Here is a 25,409-nt window from a genome sequence, read left to right on the forward strand (position 1 = left end):
GGATAAGTGACACCCTTATGGGTGTCAAAAGGGGGAATCAAAAACTCACGTTTCTATATAAATGTTAAACAAAGGGACATGCATCACTTCATATATTCACAAAATAAAGGTTTAAAGTTCCTGGGTTCATCAGCAACCTAGTATATCGGATGGTGTGGTTAAACCCCACAGGGGTGTATAAAGGGGGATTATGTTATGCACTATAGCCCGTTACCATATGTGATTGAATATTATCTGCTGTGACAGGCCGGCTCGGAAGCAGGAACTACTTCTGAGTATATTAAAATAGCTTTGTCAGGAACAAGTCCGTTCTGTTTTGCCCTGTGGTGGGACAGAGAGCCCGTATATACAAACAATGCATTTACCACTTATTGCTTAGCTAATAAAAAAAACAGCATACGTCGGTGCCTCATTGTCATATTTATCCTGATACGAATTGACGCAACTCTGACACAAGTGAAAAAATTGAGGGAAAAACCAAAAATATAAACGGTAATTGAAGAGTAAAAACCGTAAAGTTCTCATGTAGAAAAGTAGGCAAAACACACAGCAACAAGTCACAGGTGAAAATGTTGTTTGAGGTATCATGTGATGCTACTAGCATAAATGGACCAACACTGAGCAAATGTAGCTTAAGTCAAATGGAAATTTAAAACACAGGGGTCAGAGTAATATTGCTGGCACATAGATATAATGCTAAATAAATGTTGCCATCACCCCAGTTACTCAAGTCAGGTCATAGACCTCAACTCCAAGTAGGAGCCACCAAAACAATACAGAGGACACAAGTATTACAGTTAATGTTTATTTGAGCTAAAACAAGCAAATGCAGGTACACACTGGACTAGAGTACCCATGAACTCTTGCATGTCCCACGTCAGATATCCATGGCGTCGTCGCCGTCGTCGCCAGACGGGCCGGGGCGGCGTCGCCAGAGGGCGTCAGAGGGCGTCGACGGGCCGGTCGCAGCGTCAGAGGTGGCGCGTCGCCAGACGGGCGGTCGAGGTGCGTCAGAGGTGGCGTCAGAGTCGCCAGACGGGCCGGTCGCAGCGTCAGAGGTGGCGTCGAGACGGGCGTCGCAGGGTGGCGTGGCCAGACGGGCCGGTCGCAGCGTCAGAGGTGGCGTCGCCAGACGGGCCGGTCGCAGCGTCAGAGGTGGCGTCGTCGCCAGGCGGGCCGGTCGCAGAGGTGGCGTCCAGACGGGCGCCGCCAGAGGTGGCGGCGGGCCAGGGGCCGGCAGCGTCAGAGGTGGCGAGGTGGCGTCCAGACGGGCCGGTCGCAGGCGTCAGAGGTGGCGTCGTCGCAGCGTCAGAGGTGGCGTCGCCAGGGGCCGGTCGCAGCGTCAGAGGTGGCGTCGTCGCCAGACGGGCCGGTCGCAGCGTCAGAGGTGGCGTCGCCAGACGGGCCGGTCGCAGCGTCAGAGGTGGCGTCGGGCGGGCGGTCGCAGCGTCGCAGCGTCAGAGGTGGCGCCAGACGGGCCGCGAGGTGGCGTCGCCAGACGGGCCGGTCGCAGCGTCAGAGGTGGCGTCGCCAGACGGGCCGGTCGCAGCGTGGCGTCGCAGCGTCAGAGGTGGCGGGCCGGGGCCGGGCGATCGCAGCGTCAGAGGTGGCGTCGCGACGGGCCGGTCGTCGTCAGAGGTGGCGGGCGGGCGGTCGCAGCGTCAGAGGTGGCGTCGTCAGACGGGCCGGTCGCAGCGTCAGAGGTGGCGTCGTCAGACGGGCCGGTCGCAGCGTCAGAGGTGGCGTCGTCAGAGGACATGCGCCTCAGCTTCTCCTCAGAGGACAGGGCATCATTTGCCAGAGAGCTACCATGGTTTGGAGAAGCTTGGGATTCTACTTCATTGGTCTCTAAATATTCTTGAGAAAAAACAAAAGGAACAGTTGGGTATTCTACAGCAACACATCTGTTCTACACGGTCTAGGCCAAATTGCTAATCGAATTTTGAGCAACATGAACCCAACAGGTTTCAAAGTATATGTTTCAGGCCGTACCTTCTCTGGCTTGTTTAGCGTCAGACCCTATGGATCGGAGCAAGGCCAGGGCATGCACAATGGAGACGTCATTTGATGACAGCTCTGAAAAATGTAGGTTAAGGTACACAAGCAAAAGGTTTGACAGCATTATTTAGACAGAGTTACTCTATGCTGTTGAATGAGTGTCAAACACAGCAGCACCATAGACAGTGACAAAGAACATAGCTAGAAGGGTTGTGGAAATAAACAATTACCTCCAAGTCTCCTCTGCAGAGAGACTTGATCTTGCTTCTGGGACTTTCCAACAGGGTAACAAGAAACTGAGGAGAAAGTGTTGACAGAAGTTGAGTTCACACAAAATAGCTACATATATTAATAGCAGTGAAGAATAAAAGATGACCGACTTATAAAGTTAAGCATATTTACCAAACAAATCCCTTAAACATTAGTGAACCAACCTTTGACAACCCCCACAGTCATCACAACGAGCAGCAATTCTCTCACACCTCCCATGATCATGAAAATAATCTGTGTTATCAACAGGTAATGTCTTCCCATGGCCTGTATGAGGCTTATATAGGCCACTAATGACCGTTTACCTGACAAACATGGCTTAACGATCAATTAACAAGCTTGATTGAGTTGTTACGTTCAGATAGAAATAGACCATGTAGAACATATGTTGATTCTTATCAAGTTGGTGGGCAGGCAATCTTTTCTACTCCATATATTGCATTTATATCTGTAATGATTAACCCTAATGGTCTCAGATCAGCAGTAGAAAGAAGTAGGCCTAATTATTTTAGGTGTAATCTTCAAAGATATTAGGGGGAAATAAACACTGTACCCAAATCCACGTTTTACAATGCTCCTGGGAAATGGGTAGGCCTCCACCTATAGTCCTTCAAAGTTTTACAGGTGTGATATATTTATTTATTACATAGATCACATACATAAATAAATATGTTAGCTGTAGGTAGCGTTGAGATAAAATTCCCATATTCTATTGCTACTAACATAAATCCTAATATATCATGTTTTCCTCATTTGCTCTGTAGGAGGTTCGTCATATGAAGGACATTCAAGTGGATGTGACCCCTAACCTGCAATAGGGGCTCAGTGAGGTGACAGACATCCTGTAATGGATCTCCAGCTAGTGTCTGAGGACCTGGAGAAGGCTGTGTCTACAGCTGTGGGGCAGGACAAGCATGGTAACCTAACCTCACTGTATGAAGGATTTTATTGTTATGGATAGTCATCTCCAATCTGTTCAAATATCACTGTTGTTGATAACACACATTACCAAAATGATTCACACTTGTCTTCCTATTTCCACATAATCTGTCATGGTTCCCCACCCCAACAGGCCATAAAACCAACCTCTCTTTATTGCTACTGCTAATACACCCAAATCCAACAGCGTTTGAGTATCTTTTTGCTTTTCTTCTAACCCTGAATGGCAACATTTTATCCTAGTACACAAGTATGTCACTTTATCCATCCACACCCACTCTACTGCCGCATGGCCACTGCGGCTGAGACTTTCACCCTCTCGTTACAGGTATAGCAGGTAACCAACCCCACCCGGGATTTACCCCCTAGGAGTTCCCCTCTACAGGTTTGGGTTTACCTTCCGGGACTTACCATATACCACAAAGCTACGACCGGTCGTAATACAATGGGACTACTGAATAAGCTCAGGCTTTCTAGGTTCGTACCCTATAATTGGTTCAGCCTACGAATCAAATCAAATCAAATCAAATTTATTTATATAGCCCTTCGTACATCAGCTGATATCTCAAAGTACTGTACAGAAACCCAGCCTAAAACCCCAAACAGCAAGCAATGCAGGTGTAAAAGCACGGTGGCTAGGAAAAACTCCCTAGAAAGGCCAAAACCTAGGAAGAAACCTAGAGAGGAACCAGGCTATGTGGGGTGGCCAGTCCTCTTCTGGCTGAAGATGTTCAAATGTTCATAAATGACCAGCATGGTCGAATAATAATAAGGCAGAACAGTTGAAACTGGAGCAGCAGCACAGTCAGGTGGACTGGGGACAGCAAGGAGTCATCATGGGTAGTCCTGGGGCACGGTCCTAGGGCTCAGGTCCTCCGAGAGAGAGAAAGAAAGAGAGAATTAGGCTATGTGGGGTGGGGAGTCCTCTTCTGGCTGTGCCGGGTAGAGATTATAACAGAACATGGCCAAGATGTTCAAATGTTCATAAATGACCAGCATGGTCGAATAATAATAAGGCAGAACAGTTGAAACTGGCAGCAGCACAGTCAGGTGGACTGGGGACAGCAAGGAGTCATCATGTCAGGTAGTCCTGGGGCACGGTCCTAGGGCTCAGGTCCTCCGAGAGAGAAAAGAAAGAGAGAATTAGAGAGAGCATATGTGGGGTGGCCAGTCCTCTTCTGGCTGTGCCGGGTGGAGATTATAACAGAACGTGGCCAAGATGTTCAAATGTTCATAAATGACCAGCATGGTCGAATAATAGTAAGGCAGAACAGTTGAAACTGGAGCAGCAGCATGGCCAGGTGGACTGGGGACAGCAAGGAGTCATCATGTCAGGTAGTCCTGGGACATGGTCCTAGGGCCCAGGCCAGTTGAAACTGGAGCAGCAGCATGGCCAGGTGGACTGGGGACAGCAAGGAGTCATCATGTCAGGTAGTCCTGGGGCATGGTCCTAGGGCTCAGGTCCTCCGAGAGAGAGAAAGAAAGAGAGAAGGAGAGAATTAGAGAACGCACACTTAGATTCACACAGGACACCGAATAGGACAGGAGAAGTACTCCAGATATAACAAACTGACCCTAGCCCCCCACACATAAACTACTGCAGCATAAATACTGGAGGCTGAGACAGGAGGGGTCAGGAGACACTGTGGCCCCATCCGAGGACACCCCGGACAGGGCCAAACAGGAAGGATATAACCCCACCCACTTTGCCAAAGCACAGCCCCCACACCACTAGAGGGATATCTTCAACCATCAACTTACATCCTGAGACAAGGCAGAGTATAGCCCACAAAGATCTCCGCCACGGCACAACCCAAGGGGGGCGCCAACCCAGACAGGCTGACCACAACAGTGAATCAACCCACTCAGGTGACGCACCCCCCAGGGACGGCATGAGAGAGCCCCAGTAAGCCAGTGACTCAGCCCCTGTAACAGGGTTAGAGGCAGAGAATCCCAGTGGAAAGAGGGGAACCGGCCAGGCAGAGACAGCAAGGGCGGTTCGTTGCTCCAGAGCCTTTCCGTTCACCTTCCCACTCCTGGGCCAGACTACACTCAATCATATGACCCACTGAAGAGATGAGTCTTCAGTAAAGACTTAAAGGTTGAGACCGAGTTTGCGTCTCTGACATGGGTAGGCAGACCGTTCCATAAAAATGGAGCTCTATAGGAGAAAGCCCTGCCTCCAGCTGTTTGCTTAGAAATTCTAGGGACAATTAGGAGGCCTGCGTCTTGTGACCGTAGCGTACGTGTAGGTATGTACGCAGGACCAAATCAGAGAGATAGGTAGGAGCAAGCCCATGTAATGCTTTGTAGGTTAGCAGTAAAACCTTGAAATCAGCCCTTGCTTTGACAGGAAGCCAGTGTAGAGAGGCTAGCACTGGAGTAATATGATCAAATTTTTTGGTTCTAGTCAGGATTTTAGCAGCCGTATTTAGCACTAACTGAAGTTTATTTAGTGCTTTATCCGGGTAGCCGGAAAATAGAGCATTGCAGTAGTCTAACCTAGAAGTGACAAAAGCATGGATTAATTTTTCTGCATCATTTTTGGACAGAAAGTTTCTGATTTTTGCAATGTTACGTAGATGGAAAAAAGCTGTCCTCGAAATGGTCTTGATATGTTCTTCAAAAGAGAGATCAGGGTCCAGAGTAACGCCGAGGTCCTTCACAGTTTTATTTGAGACGACTGTACAACCATTAAGATTAATTGTCAGATTCAACAGAAGATCTCTTTGTTTCTTGGGACCTAGAACAAGCATCTCTGTTTTGTCCGAGTTTAATAGTAGAAAGTTTGCAGCCATCCACTTCCTTATGTCTGAAACACATGCTTCTAGCGAGGGCAATTTTGGGGCTTCACCATGTTTCATTGAAATGTACAGCTGTGTGTCATCCGCATAGCAGTGAAAGTTTACATTATGTTTTCGAATAACATCCCCAAGAGGTAAAATATATAGTGAAAACAATAGTGGTCCTAAAACAGAACCTTGAGGAACACCAAAATTTACAGTTGATTTGTCAGAGGACAAACCATTCACAGAGACAAACTGATATCTTTCCGACAGATAAGATCTAAACCAGGCCAGAACATGTCCGTGTAGACCAATTTGGGTTTCCAATCTCTCCAAAAGAATGTGGTGATCGATGGTATCAAAAGCAGCACTAAGGTCTAGGAGCACGAGGACAGATGCAGAGCCTCGGTCCGATGCCATTAAAATGTCATTTACCACCTTCACAAGTGCCGTCTCAGTGCTATGATGGGGTCTAAAACCAGACTGAAGCATTTCGTATACATTGTTTGTCTTCAGGAAGGCAGTGAGTTGCTGCGCAACAGCCTTCTCTAAAATTTTTGAGAGGAATGGAAGATTCGATATAGGCCGATAGTTTTTTATATTTTCTGGGTCAAGGTTTGGCTTTTTCAAGAGAGGCTTTATTACTGCCACTTTTAGTGAGTTTGGTACACATCCAGTGGATAGAGAGCCGTTTATTATGTTCAACATAGGAGGGCCAAGCACAGGAAGCAGCTCTTTCAGTAGTTTAGTTGGAATAGGGTCCAGTATGCAGCTTGAAGGTTTAGAGGCCATGATTATTTTCATCATTGTGTCAAGAGATATAGTACTAAAAGACTTGAGCGTCTCTCTTGATCCTAGGTCCTGGCAGAGTTGTGCAGACTCAGGACAACTGAGGTTTGGAGGAATACGCAGGTTTAAAGAGGAGTCCGTAATTTGCTTTCTAATAATCATAATCTTTTCCTCAAAGAAGTTCATGAATTTATCACTGCTAAAGTGAAAGTCATCCTCTCTTGGGGAATGCTGCTTTTTAGTTAGCTTTGCGACAGTATCAAAAAGGAATTTCGGATTGTTCTTATTTTCCTCAATTAAGTTAGAAAAATAGGATGATCGAGCAGCAGTAAGGGCTCTTCGGTACTGCACGGTACCGTCCTTCCAAGCTAGTCGGAAGACTTCCAGTTTGGTGTGGCGCCATTTCCGTTCCAATTTTCTGGAAGCTTGCTTCAGAGCTCGGGTATTTTCTGTGTACCAGGGAGCTAGTTTCTTATGAGACATTTTTTTAGTTTTTAGGGGTGCAACTGCATCTAGGGTATTGCGCAAGGTTAAATTGAGATCCTCAGTTAGGTGGTTAACGGATTTTTGTCCTCTGGCGTCCTTGGGTAGGCAGAGGGAGTCTGGAAGGGCATCAAGGAATCTTTGTGTTGTCTGTGAATTTATAGCACGACTTTTGATGTTCCTTGGTTGGGGTCTGAGCAGAGATTATTTGTTGCAATTGCAAACGTAATAAAATGGTGGTCCGATAGTCCAGGATTATGAGGAAAAACATTAAGATCCACAACATTTATTCCATGGGACAAAACTAGGTCCAGCGTATGACTGTGACAGTGAGTGGGTCCAGAGACATGTTGGACAAAACCCACTGAGTCGATGATGGCTCCGAAAGCCTTTTGGAGTGGGTCTGTGGACTTTTCCATGTGAATATTAAAGTCACCAAAGATTAGAATATTATCTGCAATGACTACAAGGTCCGATAGGAATTCAGGGAACTCAGTGAGAAACGCTGTATATGGCCCAGGAGGCCTGTAAACAGTAGCTATAAAAAGTGATTGAGTAGGCTGCATAGATTTCATGACTAGAAGCTCAAAAGACGAAAACGTCATTTTTTTTTTTTGTAAATTGAAATTTGCTATCGTAAATGTTAGCAACACCTCCGCCTTTGCGGGATATGGTCACTAGTGTAGCCAGGAGGTGAGGCCTCATTTAACACAGTAAATTCATCAGGCTTAAGCCATGTTTCAGTCAGGCCAATCACATCAAGATTATGATCAGTGATTAGTTCATTGACTATAATTACCTTTGAAGTAAGGGATCTAACATTAAGTAGCCCCATTGTGAGATGTGAGGTATCATGATCTCTTTCAGTAATGACAGGAATGGAGGTGGTCTTTATCCTAGTGAGATTGCTAAGGCGAACACCGCCATGTTTAGTTTTGCCCAACCTAGGTCGAGGCACAGACACGGTCTCAATGGTGATAGCTGAGCTGACTACACTGACTATGCTAGTGGCAGACTCCACTATGCTGGCAGGCTGGCTAATAGCCTGCTGCCTGGCCTGCACCCTATTTCATTGTGGAGCTAGAGGAGTTAGAGCCCTGTCTATGTTGGTAGATAAGATGAGAGCACCCCTCCAGCTAGGATGGAGTCCGTCACTCCTCAGCAGGTCAGGCTTGGTCCTGTTTGTGGGTGAGTCCCAGAAAGAGGGCCAATTATCTACAAATTCTATCTTTTGGGAGGGGCAGAAAACAGTTTTCAACCAGCGATTGAGTTGTGAGACTCTGCTGTAGAGCTCATCACTCCCCCTAACTGGGAGGGGGCCAGAGACAATTACTCGATGCCGACACATCTTTCTAGCTGATATGCACGCAGAAGCTATGTTGCGCTTGGTGATCTCTGACTGTTTCATCCTAACATCGTTGGTGCCGACGTGGATAACAATATCTCTATACTCTCTGCACTCGCCAGTTTTAGCTTTAGCCAGCACCATCTTCAGATTAGCCTTAACGTCGGTAGCCCTGCCCCGGGTAAACAGTGTATGATCGCTGGATGATTCGCTTTAAGTCTAATACTGCGGGTAATGGAGTCGCCAATGACTAGAGTTTTCAATTTGTCAGAGCTAATGGTGGGAAGCTTCGGCGTCTCAGACCCCGTAACGGGAGGAGTAGAGACCAGAGAAGACTCGGCCTCTGACACCGACCCGCTGCTTAATGGGGAAAACCGGTTGAAAGTTTCTGTCGGCTGAATGAGCGACACCGGTTGAGCGTTCCTACAGCATTTCCTTCCAGAAACCGTGAGAAAGTTGTCCGGCTGCGGGGACTGTGCCAGGGGATTTATACTACTATCTGTACTTACTGGTGGCACAGACGCTGTTTCATCCTTTCCTACACTGAAATTACCCTTGCCTAACGATTGCGTCTGAAGCTGGGCTTGCAGTACAGCTATCCTCGCCGTAAGGCGAGCACAGCGGCTGCAATTAGAAGGCATCATGTTAATGTTACTACTTAGCTTCGGCTGTTGGAGGTCCTGACGAATCGTGTCCAGATAAAGCGTCCGGAGTGAAAAAGTTGAGGAAAAAATAAATAAATATATGAACGGTAATTAAAAAGTGAAAACCGTAAAGTTGTCAGGTAGCAAAATAGGTTGGCAACAAAACGCACAGCAACTCGAAAACAAGCCTGCAAGTTGTGACCGGAAATGACGTAGCGTGGGTAGCGTCAGCAAGGAGGAGGATCTCCCTGATGAATCCTTGCTGTACCCAGTCCACCTGGCCGTGCCGCTGCTCCAGTTTCAACTGTTCTGCCTTATTATTATTGACCATGCTGGTCATTTATGAACATTTGGGCCATGTTCTGTTATAATCTCCACCCGGCACAGCCAGAAGAGGACTGGCCACCCCACATAGCCTGGTTCCTCTCTATGTTTCTTCCTAGGTTTTGGGCTTTCTAGGGAGTTTTTCCTAGCCACCGTGCTTCTACACCTGCATTGCTTGCTGTTTGGGGTTTTAGGCTGGGTTTCTGTACAGCACTTTGAGATATCAGCTGATGTACGAAGGGCTATATAAATACATTTGATTTGATTTGATTTTACATTTACAATAATCTGTTGGGTGTGCCAGTGGGGGTTCCTCATGAGTTTCAGGCCTTGGGTAGGAATGATGGACTCTGGCACTTACTACCTATTATAGGTCCAGCCATAGTGGATGCAAGACAGACTGCATGGATAAATTATATCTACTATAATCAACAGCGTTTTGTGAATTACTCCCGTGATGCACTCACTGGTATGTCTGAACAGCTGGAGGCCACATCTAGGGTTGCCAGACAGAATAGACTTGCTTTGGATATGCTTCTTGCCAGTCAGAGGGGTGTCTGTAAGATGTATGGTGAACAATGTTGCACGTTTATTCCTAATAACACCAGTCCAGATGGTAGTATATCTAGGGCCCTTAGTGGGCTTGATGCTGCTGAGATGAGGACCATTACATTTAACATTTAAGTCATTTAGCAGACGCTCTTATCCAGAGCGACTTACAAATTGGTGCTTTCACCTTATGACATCCAGTGGAACAGCCACTTTACAATAGTGCATCTAGGTCTTTTAAGGATTACTTTATCCTATCCTAGGTATTCCTTAAAGAGGTGGGGTTTCAGGTGTCTCCGGAAGGTGGTGATTGACTCCGCTGTCCTGGCGTCGTGAGGGAGTTTGTTCCACCATTGGGGGGCCAGAGCAGCGAACAGTTTTGACTGGGCTGAGCGGGAACTGTACTTCCTCAGTGGTAGGGAGGCGAGCAGGCCAGAGGTGGATGAACGCAGTGCCCTTGTTTGGGTGTAGGGCCTGATCAGAGCCTGGAGGTACTGAGGTGCCGTTCCCCTCACAGCTCCGTAGGCAAGCACCATGGTCTTGTAGCGGATGCGAGCTTCAACTGGAAGCCAGTGGAGAGAGCGGAGGAGCGGGGTGACGTGAGAGAACTTGGGAAGGTTGAACACCAGACGGGCTGCGGCGTTCTGGATGAGTTGTAGGGGTTTAATGGCACAGGCAGGGAGCCCAGCCAACAGCGAGTTGCAGTAATCCAGACGGGAGATGACAAGTGCCTGGATTAGGACCTGCGCCGCTTCCTGTGTGAGGCAGGGTCGTACTCTGCGGATGTTGTAGAGCATGAACCTACAGGAACGGGCACACCGCCTTGATGTTATTTGAGAACGACAGGGTGTTGTCCAGGATCACGCCAAGATTCTTAGCGCTCTGGGACGAGGACACAATGGAGTTGTCAACCGTGATGGCGAGATCATGGAACGGGCAGTCCTTCCCGGGAGGAAGAGCAGCTCCGTCTTGCCGAGGTTCAGCTTGAGGTGATGATCCGTCATCCACACTGATATGTCTGCCAGACATGCAGAGATGCGATTCGCCACCTGGTCATCAGAAGGGGGAAAGGAGAAGATTAATTGTGTGTCGTCTGCATAGCAATGATAGGAGAGACCATGTGAGGTTATGACAGAGCCAAGTGACTTGGTGTATAGCGAGAATAGGAGAGGGCCTAGAACAGAGCCCTGGGGACACCAGTGGTGAGAGCACGTGGTGAGGAGACGGATTCTCGCCACGCCACCTGGTAGGAGCGACCTGTCAGGTAGGACGCAATCCAAGCGTGGGCCGCGCCGGAGATGCCCAACTCGGAGAGGGTGGAGAGGAGGATCTGATGGTTCACAGTATCGAAGGCAGCCGATAGGTCTAGAAGGATGAGAGCAGAGGAGAGAGAGTTAGCTTTAGCAGTGCGGAGCGCCTCCGTGATACAGAGAAGAGCAGTCTCAGTTGAATGACTAGTCTTGAAACCTGACTGATATGGATCAAGAAGGTCATTCTGAGAGAGATAGCGGGAGAGCTGGCCAAGGACGGCACGTTCAAGAGTTTTGGAGAGAAAAGAAAGAAGGGATACTGGTCTGTAGTTGTTGACATCGGAGGGATCGAGTGTAGGTTTTTTCAGAAGGGGTGCAACTCTCGCTCTCTTGAAGACGGAAGGGACGTAGCCAGCGGTCAGGGATGAGTTGATGAGCGAGGTGAGGTAAGGGAGAAGGTCTCCGGAAATGGTCTGGAGAAGAGAGGAGGGGATAGGGTCAAGCGGGCAGGTTGTTGGGCGGCCGGCCGTCACAAGACGCGAGATTTCATCTGGAGAGAGAGAGGGGAGAAAGAGGTCAGAGCACAGGGTAGGGCAGTGTGAGCAGAACCAGCGGTGTCGTTTGACTTAGCAAACGAGGATCGGATGTCGTCGACCTTCTTTTCAAAATGGTTGACGAAGTCATCTGCAGAGAGGGAGGAGGGGGGGGAGGATTCAGGAGGGAGGAGAAGGTGGCAAAGAGCTTCCTAGGGTTAGAGGCAGATGCTTGGAATTTAGAGTGGTAGAAAGTGGCTTTAGCAGCAGAGAGAGAAGAGGAAAATGTAGAGAGGAGGGAGTGAAAGGATGCCAGGTCCGCAGGGAGGCGAGTTTTCCTCCATTTCCGCTCGGCTGCCCGGAGCCCTGTTCTGTGAGCTCGCAATGAGTCGTCGAGCCACGGAGCGGGAGGGGAGGACCGAGCCGGCCTGGAGGATAGGGGACATAGAGAGTCAAAGGATGCAGAAAGGGAGGAGAGGAGGGTTGAGGAGGCAGAATCAGGAGATAGGTTGGAGAAGGTTTGAGCAGAGGAAGAGATGATAGGATGGAAGAGGAGAGAGTAGCGGGGGAGAGAGAGCGAAGGTTGGGACGGCGCGATACCATCCGAGTAGGGGCAGTGTGGGAAGTGTTGGATGAGAGCGAGAGGGAAAAGGATACAAGGTAGTGGTCGGAGACTTGGAGGGGAGTTGCAATGAGGTTAGTGGAAGAACAGCATCTAGTAAAGATGAGGTCGAGCGTATTTCCTGCCTTGTGAGTAGGGGGAAGGTGAGAGGGTGAGGTCAAAAGAGGAGAGGAGTGGAAAGAAGGAGGCAGAGAGGAATGAGTCAAAGGTAGACGTGGGGAGGTTAAAGTCGCCCAGAACTGTGAGAGGTGAGCCGTCCTCAGGAAAGGAGCTTATCAAGGCATCAAGCTCATTGATGAACTCTCCGAGGGAACCTGGAGGGCGATAAATGATAAGGATGTTAAGCTTGAAAGGGCTGGTAACTGTGACAGCATGGAATTCAAAGGAGGCGATAGACAGATGGGTAAGGGAGAAAGAGAGAATGACCACTTGGGAGAGATGAGGATCCCGGTGCCACCACCCCGCTGACCAGAAGCTCTCGGGGTGTGCGAGAACACGTGGGCAGACGAAGAGAGAGCAGTAGGAGTAGCAGTGTTGTCTGTGGTGATCCATGTTTCCGTCAGTGCCAAGAAGTCGAGGGACTGGAGGGAGGCATAGGCTGAGATGAACTCTGCCTTGTTGGCCGCAGATCGGCAGTTCCAGAGGCTACCCGAGACCTGGAACTCCACGTGGGTCGTGCGCGCTGGGACCACCAGATTAGGGTGGCCGCGGCCACGCGGTGTGGAGCGTTTGTATGGTCTGTGCAGAGAGGAGAGAACAGGGATAGACAGACACATAGTTGACAGGCTACACAAGAGGCTACGCTAATGCAAAGGAGATTGGAATGACAAGTGGACTACACGTCTCGAGTGTTCAGAAAGTTAAGCTTACGTAGCAAGAATCTTATTGACTAAAATGATTAAAATGATACAGTACTGCTGAAGTAGATTATAACAGAATGTGGCCAAGATGTTCAAATGTTCATAAATGACCAGCATGGTCGAATAATAGTAAGGCAGAACAGTTGAAACTGGAGCAGCAGCATGGCCAGGTGGACTGGGGACAGCAAGGAGTCATCATGTCAGGTAGTCCTGGGACATGGTCCTAGGGCCCAGGCCAGTTGAAACTGGAGCAGCAGCATGGCCAGGTGGACTGGGGACAGCAAGGAGTCATCATGTCAGGTAGTCCTGGGGCATGGTCCTAGGGCTCAGGTCCTCCGAGAGAGAGAAAGAAAGAGAGAAGGAGAGAATTAGAGAACGCACACTTAGATTCACACAGGACACCGAATAGGACAGGAGAAGTACTCCAGATATAACAAACTGACCCTAGCCCCCCGACACATAAACTACTGCAGCATAAATACTGGAGGCTGAGACAGGAGGGGTCAGGAGACACTGTGGCCCCATCCGAGGACACCCCCGGACAGGGCCAAACAGGAAGGATATAACCCCACCCACTTTGCCAAAGCACAGCCCCCACACCACTAGAGGGATATCTTCAACCATCAACTTACCATCCTGAGACAAGGCAGAGTATAGCCCACAAAGATCTCCGCCACGGCACAACCCAAGGGGGGCGCCAACCCAGACAGGCTGACCACAACAGTGAATCAACCCACTCAGGTGACGCACCCCCCCAGGGACGGCATGAGAGAGCCCCAGTAAGCCAGTGACTCAGCCCCTGTAACAGGGTTAGAGGCAGAGAATCCCAGTGGAAAGAGGGGAACCGGCCAGGCAGAGACAGCAAGGGCGGTTCGTTGCTCCAGAGCCTTTCCGTTCACCTTCCCACTCCTGGGCCAGACTACACTCAATCATATGACCCACTGAAGAGATGAGTCTTCAGTAAAGACTTAAAGGTTGAGACCGAGTTTGCGTCTCTGACATGGGTAGGCAGACCGTTCCATAAAAATGGAGCTCTATAGGAGAAAGCCCTGCCTCCAGCTGTTTGCTTAGAAATTCTAGGGACAATTAGGAGGCCTGCGTCTTGTGACCGTAGCGTACGTGTAGGTATGTACGGCAGGACCAAATCAGAGAGATAGGTAGGAGCAAGCCCATGTAATGCTTTGTAGGTTAGCAGTAAAACCTTGAAATCAGCCCTTGCTTTGACAGGAAGCCAGTGTAGAGAGGCTAGCACTGGAGTAATATGATCAAATTTTTTGGTTCTAGTCAGGATTTTAGCAGCCGTATTTAGCACTAACTGAAGTTTATTTAGTGCTTTATCCGGGTAGCCGGAAAATAGAGCATTGCAGTAGTCTAACCTAGAAGTGACAAAAGCATGGATTAATTTTTCTGCATCATTTTTGGACAGAAAGTTTCTGATTTTTGCAATGTTACGTAGATGGAAAAAAGCTGTCCTCGAAATGGTCTTGATATGTTCTTCAAAAGAGAGATCAGGGTCCAGAGTAACGCCGAGGTCCTTCACAGTTTTATTTGAGACGACTGTACAACCATTAAGATTAATTGTCAGATTCAACAGAAGATCTCTTTGTTTCTTGGGACCTAGAACAAGCATCTCTGTTTTGTCCGAGTTTAATAGTAGAAAGTTTGCAGCCATCCACTTCCTTATGTCTGAAACACATGCTTCTAGCGAGGGCAATTTTGGGGCTTCACCATGTTTCATTGAAATGTACAGCTGTGTGTCATCCGCATAGCAGTGAAAGTTTACATTATGTTTTCGAATAACATCCCCAAGAGGTAAAATATATAGTGAAAACAATAGTGGTCCTAAAACAGAACCTTGAGGAACACCAAATTTACAGTTGATTTGTCAGAGGACAAACCATTCACAGAGACAAACTGATATCTTTCCGACAGATAAGATCTAAACCAGGCCAGAACATGTCCGTGTAGACCAATTTGGGTTTCCAATCTCTCCAAAAGAATGTGGTGATCGATGGTATCAAAAGCAGCACTAAGGTCTAGGAGCACACGAGGACAGATGCAGAGCCTCGGTCCGATGCCATTAAAATGTCATTTACCACCTTCACAAGTGCCGTCTCAGTGCTATGATGGGGTCTAAAACCAGACTGAAGCATTTCGTATACATTGTTTGTCTTCAGGAAGGCAGTGAGTTGCTGCGCAACAGCCTTCTCTAAAATTTTTGAGAGGAATGGAAGATTCGATATAGGCCGATAGTTTTTTATATTTTCTGGGTCAAGGTTTGGCTTTTTCAAGAGAGGCTTTATTACTGCCACTTTTAGTGAGTTTGGTACACATCCAGTGGATAGAGAGCCGTTTATTATGTTCAACATAGGAGGGCCAAGCACAGGAAGCAGCTCTTTCAGTAGTTTAGTTGGAATAGGGTCCAGTATGCAGCTTGAAGGTTTAGAGGCCATGATTATTTTCATCATTGTGTCAAGAGATATAGTACTAAAAGACTTGAGCGTCTCTCTTGATCCTAGGTCCTGGCAGAGTTGTGCAGACTCAGGACAACTGAGGTTTGGAGGAATACGCAGGTTTAAAGAGGAGTCCGTAATTTGCTTTCTAATAATCATAATCTTTTCCTCAAAGAAGTTCATGAATTTATCACTGCTAAAGTGAAAGTCATCCTCTCTTGGGGAATGCTGCTTTTTAGTTAGCTTTGCGACAGTATCAAAAAGGAATTTCGGATTGTTCTTATTTTCCTCAATTAAGTTAGAAAAATAGGATGATCGAGCAGCAGTAAGGGCTCTTCGGTACTGCACGGTACCGTCCTTCCAAGCTAGTCGGAAGACTTCCAGTTTGGTGTGGCGCCATTTCCGTTCCAATTTTCTGGAAGCTTGCTTCAGAGCTCGGGTATTTTCTGTGTACCAGGGAGCTAGTTTCTTATGAGACATTTTTTTAGTTTTTAGGGGTGCAACTGCATCTAGGGTATTGCGCAAGGTTAAATTGAGATCCTCAGTTAGGTGGTTAACGGATTTTTGTCCTCTGGCGTCCTTGGGTAGGCAGAGGGAGTCTGGAAGGGCATCAAGGAATCTTTGTGTTGTCTGTGAATTTATAGCACGACTTTTGATGTTCCTTGGTTGGGGTCTGAGCAGATTATTTGTTGCAATTGCAAACGTAATAAAATGGTGGTCCGATAGTCCAGGATTATGAGGAAAAACATTAAGATCCACAACATTTATTCCATGGGACAAAACTAGGTCCAGCGTATGACTGTGACAGTGAGTGGGTCCAGAGACATGTTGGACAAAACCCACTGAGTCGATGATGGCTCCGAAAGCCTTTTGGAGTGGGTCTGTGGACTTTTCCATGTGAATATTAAAGTCACCAAAGATTAGAATATTATCTGCAATGACTACAAGGTCCGATAGGAATTCAGGGAACTCAGTGAGAAACGCTGTATATGGCCCAGGAGGCCTGTAAACAGTAGCTATAAAAAGTGATTGAGTAGGCTGCATAGATTTCATGACTAGAAGCTCAAAAGACGAAAACGTCATTTTTTTTTTTTTTTGTAAATTGAAATTTGCTATCGTAAATGTTAGCAACACCTCCGCCTTTGCGGGATGCACGGGGGATATGGTCACTAGTGTAGCCAGGAGGTGAGGCCTCATTTAACACAGTAAATTCATCAGGCTTAAGCCATGTTTCAGTCAGGCCAATCACATCAAGATTATGATCAGTGATTAGTTCATTGACTATAATTACCTTTGAAGTAAGGGATCTAACATTAAGTAGCCCCATTGTGAGATGTGAGGTATCATGATCTCTTTCAGTAATGACAGGAATGGAGGTGGTCTTTATCCTAGTGAGATTGCTAAGGCGAACACCGCCATGTTTAGTTTTGCCCAACCTAGGTCGAGGCACAGACACGGTCTCAATGGTGATAGCTGAGCTGACTACACTGACTATGCTAGTGGCAGACTCCACTATGCTGGCAGGCTGGCTAATAGCCTGCTGCCTGGCCTGCACCCTATTTCATTGTGGAGCTAGAGGAGTTAGAGCCCTGTCTATGTTGGTAGATAAGATGAGAGCACCCCTCCAGCTAGGATGGAGTCCGTCACTCCTCAGCAGGTCAGGCTTGGTCCTGTTTGTGGGTGAGTCCCAGAAAGAGGGCCAATTATCTACAAATTCTATCTTTTGGGAGGGGCAGAAAACAGTTTTCAACCAGCGATTGAGTTGTGAGACTCTGCTGTAGAGCTCATCACTCCCCCTAACTGGGAGGGGGCCAGAGACAATTACTCGATGCCGACACATCTTTCTAGCTGATATGCACGCAGAAGCTATGTTGCGCTTGGTGATCTCTGACTGTTTCATCCTAACATCGTTGGTGCCGACGTGGATAACAATATCTCTATACTCTCTGCACTCGCCAGTTTTAGCTTTAGCCAGCACCATCTTCAGATTAGCCTTAACGTCGGTAGCCCTGCCCCCGGGTAAACAGTGTATGATCGCTGGATGATTCGCTTTAAGTCTAATACTGCGGGTAATGGAGTCGCCAATGACTAGAGTTTTCAATTTGTCAGAGCTAATGGTGGGAAGCTTCGGCGTCTCAGACCCCGTAACGGGAGGAGTAGAGACCAGAGAAGACTCGGCCTCTGACACCGACCCGCTGCTTAATGGGGAAAACCGGTTGAGCGTTCCTACAGCATTTCCTTCCAGAAACCGTGAGAAAGTTGTCCGGCTGCGGGGACTGTGCCAGGGGATTTATACTACTATCTGTACTTACTGGTGGCACAGACGCTGTTTCATCCTTTCCTACACTGAAATTACCCTTGCCTAACGATTGCGTCTGAAGCTGGGCTTGCAGTACAGCTATCCTCGCCGTAAGGCGAGCACAGCGGCTGCAATTAGAAGGCATCATGTTAATGTTACTACTTAGCTTCGGCTGTTGGAGGTCCTGACGAATCGTGTCCAGATAAAGCGTCCGGAGTGAAAAAGTTGAGGAAAAAATAAATAAATATATGAACGGTAATTAAAAAGTGAAAACCGTAAAGTTGTCAGGTAGCAAAATAGGTTGGCAACAAAACGCACAGCAACTCGAAAACAAGCCTGCAAGTTGTGACCGGAAATGACGTAGCGTGGGTAGCGTCAGCAAGGAGGAGGATCTCCCTGATGAATCCTTGCTGTACCCAGTCCACCTGGCCGTGCCGCTGCTCCAGTTTCAACTGTTCTGCCTTATTATTATTGACCATGCTGGTCATTTATGAACATTTGGGCCATGTTCTGTTATAATCTCCACCCGGCACAGCCAGAAGAGGACTGGCCACCCCACATAGCCTGGTTCCTCTCTATGTTTCTTCCTAGGTTTTGGGCTTTCTAGGGAGTTTTTCCTAGCCACCGTGCTTCTACACCTGCATTGCTTGCTGTTTGGGGTTTTAGGCTGGGTTTCTGTACAGCACTTTGAGATATCAGCTGATGTACGAAGGGCTATATAAATACATTTGATTTGATTTGATTTTACATTTACAATAATCTGTTGGGTGTGCCAGTGGGGGTTCCTCATGAGTTTCAGGCCTTGGGTAGGAATGATGGACTCTGGCACTTACTACCTATTATAGGTCCAGCCATAGTGGATGCAAGACAGACTGCATGGATAAATTATATCTACTATAATCAACAGCGTTTTGTGAATTACTCCCGTGATGCACTCACTGGTATGTCTGAACAGCTGGAGGCCACATCTAGGGTTGCCAGACAGAATAGACTTGCTTTGGATATGCTTCTTGCCAGTCAGAGGGGTGTCTGTAAGATGTATGGTGAACAATGTTGCACGTTTATTCCTAATAACACCAGTCCAGATGGTAGTATATCTAGGGCCCTTAGTGGGCTTGATGCTGCTGAGATGAGGACCATGGCGGGGGTGGAGGAGTCTGGACTGTTCTCTTGGTTGGGAGCCTGGTTTGGTAAGTACACTGATATGGTGGTTACTGGATTTCTGACCCTAATTCTTGTATTTTTATAATTGATGTGTTGTGCTGCTTGCATCATATCGTGTTTTAAGAAGTCTGTTACAGATGTGAAGGCTTCAGGCATGATGCCTTTGCTTGATGCTCCAGTTGGAGATGCTGATACTGAATCAAGCTTTCAGGGGAGGATGGGACTGACTGAGGATGACCCATGGTATGCTGTGGGTGAGGTAGTAGAATAAATATTACACCACCACAGTTCCTTCTTTTACATTTTTGTTTTATGATAAGTTCTTTCCAGTATGTTTGTCCTCCCTGTTGTGAAGGTTTGGAGTCCCTGGGTGGCATGAAGCCCAACTGGTACAGGATAAGAGTAGCTGAGAGGACCAGATGGTTAATAATGCTTTGCTTTACTGTTTTCCATGACCAAAGTTGTATCCTATATCTTACACGTCAATAAACAAAGTGTTATCCTGTTTTTGATAAGTGACACCCTTATGGGTGTCAAAAGGGGGAGACAAAAGCATATATCACTTGATTTTTGTTCTATTTTTCTTGGTTGATTTCCTCTTTTGTTTTTCTGTAAAATTTTTTTAACTTTGTATTATTTTCATGAAATGCTATTAGCATATTACTATGTTGGGAGCACTGAAATAAAGGATAAGGAGTGACACCCTTGTGGGTGTCAAAAGGGGGAATCAAAAACTCACGTTTCTATATAAATGTTAAACAAAGGGACATGCATCACTTCATATATTCACAAAATAAAGGTTTAAAGTTCCTGGGTTCATCAGCAACCTAGTATATCGGATGGTGTGGTTAAACCCCACAGGGGTGTATAAAGGGGGATTATGTTATGCACTATAGCCCGTTACCATATGTGATTGAATATTATCTGCTGTGACAGGCCGGCTCGGAAGCAGGAACTACTTCTGAGTATATTAAAATAGCTTTGTCAGGAACAAGTCCGTTCTGTTTTGCCCTGTGGTGGGACAGAGAGCCCGTATATACAAACAATGCATTTACCACTTATTGCTTAGCTAATAAAAAAAACAGCATACGTCGGTGCCTCATTGTCATATTTATCCTGATACGAATTGACGCAACTCTGACACAAGTGAAAAAATTGAGGGAAAACCAAAAATATAAACGGTAATTGAAGAGTAAAAACCGTAAAGTTCTCATGTAGAAAAGTAGGCAAAACACACAGCAACAAGTCACAGGTGAAAATGTTGTTTGAGGTATCATGTGATGCTACTAGCATAAATGGACCAACACTGAGCAAATGTAGCTTAAGTCAAATGGAAATTTAAAACACAGGGGTCAGAGTAATATTGCTGGCACATAGATATAATGCTAAATAAATGTTGCCATCACCCCAGTTACTCAAGTCAGGTCATAGACCTCAACTCCAAGTAGGAGCCACCAAAACAATACAGAGGACACAAGTATTACAGTTAATGTTTATTTGAGCTAAAACAAGCAAATGCAGGTACACACTGGACTAGAGTACCCATGAACTCTTGCATGTCCCACGTCAGATATCCATGGCGTCGTCGCGGACGGGCCGGTCGCAGCGTCAGAGGTGGCGTCGTCGCCAGACGGGCCGGTCGCAGCGTCAGAGGTGGCGGGGGCCGGTCGCAGCGTCAGAGGTGGCGTCGCCAGACGGGCCGGTCGCAGCGTCAGAGGTGGCGTCGTCAGACGGGCCGGTCGCAGCGTCAGAGGTGGCGTCGTCGCCAGACGGGCCGGTCGCAGCGTCAGAGGTGGCGTCGTCGCCAGACGGGCCGGTCGCAGCGTCAGAGGTGGCGTCGTCGCCAGACGGGCCGGTCGCAGCGTCAGAGGTGGCGTCGCCAGACGGGCCGGTCGCAGCGTCAGAGGTGGCGTCGCCAGACGGGCCGGTCGCAGCGTCAGAGGTGGCGTCGCCAGACGGGCCGGTCGCAGCGTCAGGGGTGGCGTCGTCGGTGGGGCGGTCGCAGCGTCAGAGGTGGCGTGCGCCAGACGGGCCGGTCGCAGCGTCAGAGGTGGCGTCGCCAGACGGGCCGGTCGCAGCGTCAGAGGTGGCGTCGCCAGACGGGCCGGTCGCAGCGTCAGAGGTGGCGTCGTCGCCAGACGGGCCGGTCGCAGCGTCAGAGGTGGCGTCGTCGCCAGACGGGCCGGTCGCAGCGTCAGAGGTGGCGTCGCCAGACGGGCCGGTCGCAGCGTCAGAGGTGGCGCGTCGACGGGCCGGTCGCAGCGCAGAGGTGGCGTCGCAGCGTCAGAGGTGGCGTCGCCAGACGGGCCGGTCGCAGCGTCAGAGGTGGCGTCAGACGGGCCGGTGGCGTGGCGTCGCCAGACGGGCCGGTCGCAGCGTCAGAGGTGGCGCGCCGCCAGACGGGCCGGTCGCAGCGTCAGAGGTGGCGTCGTCCAGACCAGACGGGCCGGTCGCAGAGGTGGCGTCGCAGACGGGCCGGTCGCAGCGTCAGAGGTGGCGTCGCCAGACGGGCCGGTCGCAGCGAGGTGGCGTCGCCAGACGGGCCGGGGCGCAGCAGAGGTGCGTCAGACGGGCCGGTCGCAGAGGTGGCGGCGTCAGAGGTGGCGTCGTCACGGGCCGGTCGCAGCAGGTGGCGTCAGAGGTGGCGCGCGTCAGACGGGCCGGTCGCAGCGCCAGAGGTGGCGTCGCGGGCGCCAGACGGGCGTCGTCGCAGCGTCAGAGGTGGCGTGGCGGGCCGGTCGCAGCCAGGTGGCGGGCGCGACGGGCCGGTCGCAGCGGTGGCGTCAGAGGTGGCGTCAGAGGTGGCGCAGACGGGCCGGTCGCGTCCAGAGGTGGCGTCGTCAGACGGGCCGGTCGCAGCGTCAGAGGTGGCGTCGCCGCCAGACGGGCCGGGCAGCGTCAGAGGTGGCGTCGTCGCCAGACGGGGTCGCGCGTCAGAGGTGGCGTCGCGTCGCCAGACGGGCCGGTCGCAGCGTGGCGTCGCCAGACGGGCCGGTCGGCCAGAGGTGGCGCGTCAGAGGGCGGCGCGCCAGACGGGCCGGGGCCGGTCGCAGCGTCAGAGGTGGCGTCCAGACGGGCCGGTCGCAGCGTCAGAGGTGGCGCGCCAGCCAGACGGGCCGGTCGCAGCGCCAGAGGTGGCGTCGTCCAGACGGGCCGGTCGCAGCGTCAGAGGTGGCGTCCAGAGGCCAGACGGGCCGGTCGCAGCGTCAGAGGTGGCGTCGTCGCCAGACGGGCCGGTCGCAGCGCCAGAGGTGGCGTCGCCAGACGGGCGGGCGCAGAGAGGTGGCGCAGACGGGCCGGTCGCAGCGTCAGAGGTGGCGTCGCACGGGCCGGTCGCAGCGTCAGAGGTGGCGTCGCCAGACGGGCCGGTCGCAGCGTCAGAGGTGGCGTCGTCAGACGGGCCGGTCGCAGCGTCAGAGGTGGCGTCGTCCAGACGGGCCGGGCGTGGTGGCGTCAGACGGGCCGGTCGCAGCGTCAGAGGTGGCGTCGCAGACGGGCCGGGCCGGTCGCAGCGTCAGAGGTGGCGTCGTCAGAGGTGGCAGACGGGCCGGAGGTGGCGCAGACGGTCGCAGCGAGGTGGCGTCGCGCCAGACGGGCCGGTCGCAGCGTCAGAGGTGGCGTCGTCGCCAGACGGGCCGGTCGCAGCGTCAGAGGTGGCGTCAGACGGGCCGGTCGCAGACGGGCCGGGGGCCGGCGTCGCAGCGGCGTCAGAGGTGGCGTCGTCAGACGGGCCGGTCGCAGCGCAGAGGTGGCGTCAGACGGGCCGGTCGGCGTGGCGTCAGACGGGCGGGCGCAGCGTCAGAGGTGGCGGGCCGTCAGAGGGCCGGTGGCGGGCCAGACGGGCCGGTCGCAGCGTCAGAGGTGGCGTCGTCAGACGGGCCGGTCGCAGCGTCAGAGGTGGCGTCGTCAGAGGACATGCGCCTCAGCTTCTCCTCAGAGGACAGGGCATCATTTGCCAGAGAGCTACCATGGTTTGGAGAAGCTTGGGATTCTACTTCATTGGTCTCTAAATATTCTTGAGAAAAAACAAAAGGAACAGTTGGGTATTCTACAGCAACACATCTGTTCTACACGGTCTAGGCCAAATTGCTAATCGAATTTTGAGCAACATGAACCCAACAGGTTTCAAAGTATATGTTTCAGGCCGTACCTTCTCTGGCTTGTTTAGCGTCAGACCCTATGGATCGGAGCAAGGCCAGGGCATGCACAATGGAGACGTCATTTGATGACAGCTCTGAAAAATGTAGGTTAAGGTACACAAAAAAGTTTGACAGCATTATTTAGACAGAGTTACTCTATGCTGTTGAATGAGTGTCAAACACAGCAGCACCATAGACAGTGACAAAGAACATAGCTAGAAGGGTTGTGGAAATAAACAATTACCTCCAAGTCTCCTCTGCAGAGAGACTTGATCTTGCTTCTGGGACTTTCCAACAGGGTAACAAGAAACTGAGGAGAAAGTGTTGACAGAAGTTGAGTTCACACAAAATAGCTACATATATTAATAGCAGTGAAGAATAAAAGATGACCGACTTATAAAGTTAAGCATATTTACCAAACAAATCCCTTAAACATTAGTGAACCAACCTTTGACAACCCCCACAGTCATCACAACGAGCAGCAATTCTCTCACACCTCCCATGATCATGAAAATAATCTGTGTTATCAACAGGTAATGTCTTCCCATGGCCTGTATGAGGCTTATATAGGCCACTAATGACCGTTTACCTGACAAACATGGCTTAACGATCAATTAACAAGCTTGATTGAGTTGTTACGTTCAGATAGAAATAGACCATGTAGAACATATGTTGATTCTTATCAAGTTGGTGGGCAGGCAATCTTTTCTACTCCATATATTGCATTTATATCTGTAATGATTAACCCTAATGGTCTCAGATCAGCAGTAGAAAGAAGTAGGCCTAATTATTTTAGGTGTAATCTTCAAAGATATTAGGGGGAAATAAACACTGTACCCAAATCCACGTTTTACAATGCTCCTGGGAAATGGGTAGGCCTCCACCTATAGTCCTTCAAAGTTTTACAGGTGTGATATATTTATTTATTTACATAGATCACATACATAAATAAATATGTTAGCTGTAGGTAGCGTTGAGATAAAATTCCCATATTCTATTGCTACTAACATAAATCCTAATATATCATGTTTTCCTCATTTGCTCTGTAGGAGGTTCGTCATATGAAGGACATTCAAGTGGATGTGACCCCTAACCTGCAATAGGGGCTCAGTGAGGTGACAGACATCCTGTAATGGATCTCCAGCTAGTGTCTGAGGACCTGGAGAAGGCTGTGTCTACAGCTGTGGGGCAGGACAAGCATGGTAACCTAACCTCACTGTATGAAGGATTTTATTGTTATGGATAGTCATCTCCAATCTGTTCAAATATCACTGTTGTTGATAACACACATTACCAAAATGATTCACACTTGTCTTCCTATTTCCACATAATCTGTCATGGTTCCCCACCCCAACAGGCCATAAAACCAACCTCTCTTTATTGCTACTGCTAATACACCCAAATCCAACAGCGTTTGAGTATCTTTTTGCTTTTCTTCTAACCCTGAATGGCAACATTTTATCCTAGTACACAAGTATGTCACTTTATCCATCCACACCCACTCTACTGCCGCATGGCCACTGCGGCTGAGACTTTCACCCTCTCGTTACAGGTATAGCAGGTAACCAACCCCACCCGGGATTTACCCCTAGGAGTTCCCCTCTACAGGTTTGGGTTTACCTTCCGGGACTTACCATATACCACAAAGCTACGACCGGTCGTAATACAATGGGACTACTGAATAAGCTCAGGCTTTCTAGGTTCGTACCCTATAATTGGTTCAGCCTACGAATCAAATCAAATCAAATCAAATTTATTTATATAGCCCTTCGTACATCAGCTGATATCTCAAAGTACTGTACAGAAACCCAGCCTAAAACCCCAAACACAATGCAGGTGTAAAAGCACGGTGGCTAGGAAAAACTCCCTAGAAAGGCCAAAACCTAGGAAGAAACCTAGAGAGGAACCAGGCTATGTGGGGTGGCCAGTCCTCTTCTGGCTGTGCCGGGTAGAGATTATAAC

General features: G+C 49.3%; 1 long non-coding RNA gene and 2 pseudogenes across 4 annotated transcripts; 1 reads left to right on the forward strand and 2 right to left on the reverse strand.

Moving 5' to 3' along the window:
• Positions 1–877: 877 nt before the first annotated feature.
• Positions 878–2,547, reverse strand: LOC135575032 (polysialoglycoprotein-like; annotated as a pseudogene).
• An 18,241-nt stretch (positions 2,548–20,788) lies between these two features.
• On the reverse strand, positions 20,789–24,003 carry LOC135575146 (polysialoglycoprotein-like; annotated as a pseudogene).
• LOC135575147 (uncharacterized) lies at positions 21,648–23,346 on the forward strand. Of its 4 annotated transcripts, none has more exons than XR_010465717.1 (4): positions 21,648–21,692; positions 22,140–22,175; positions 22,656–22,727; positions 23,170–23,346. It is a non-coding gene; the product is annotated as an uncharacterized LOC135575147 (long non-coding RNA). The 4 variants fall into 4 exon arrangements; XR_010465713.1 differs by having other exon boundaries at positions 21,657–21,730; XR_010465715.1 differs by lacking the exon at positions 21,648–21,692 and adding an exon at positions 21,774–21,801.
• Positions 24,004–25,409: the final 1,406 nt, after the last annotated feature.

Source organism: Oncorhynchus nerka, linkage group LG14 (assembly GCF_034236695.1).
Source record: "Oncorhynchus nerka isolate Pitt River linkage group LG14, Oner_Uvic_2.0, whole genome shotgun sequence".
In the NCBI taxonomy this organism is placed as follows: Eukaryota; Metazoa; Chordata; class Actinopteri; order Salmoniformes; family Salmonidae; genus Oncorhynchus; species Oncorhynchus nerka.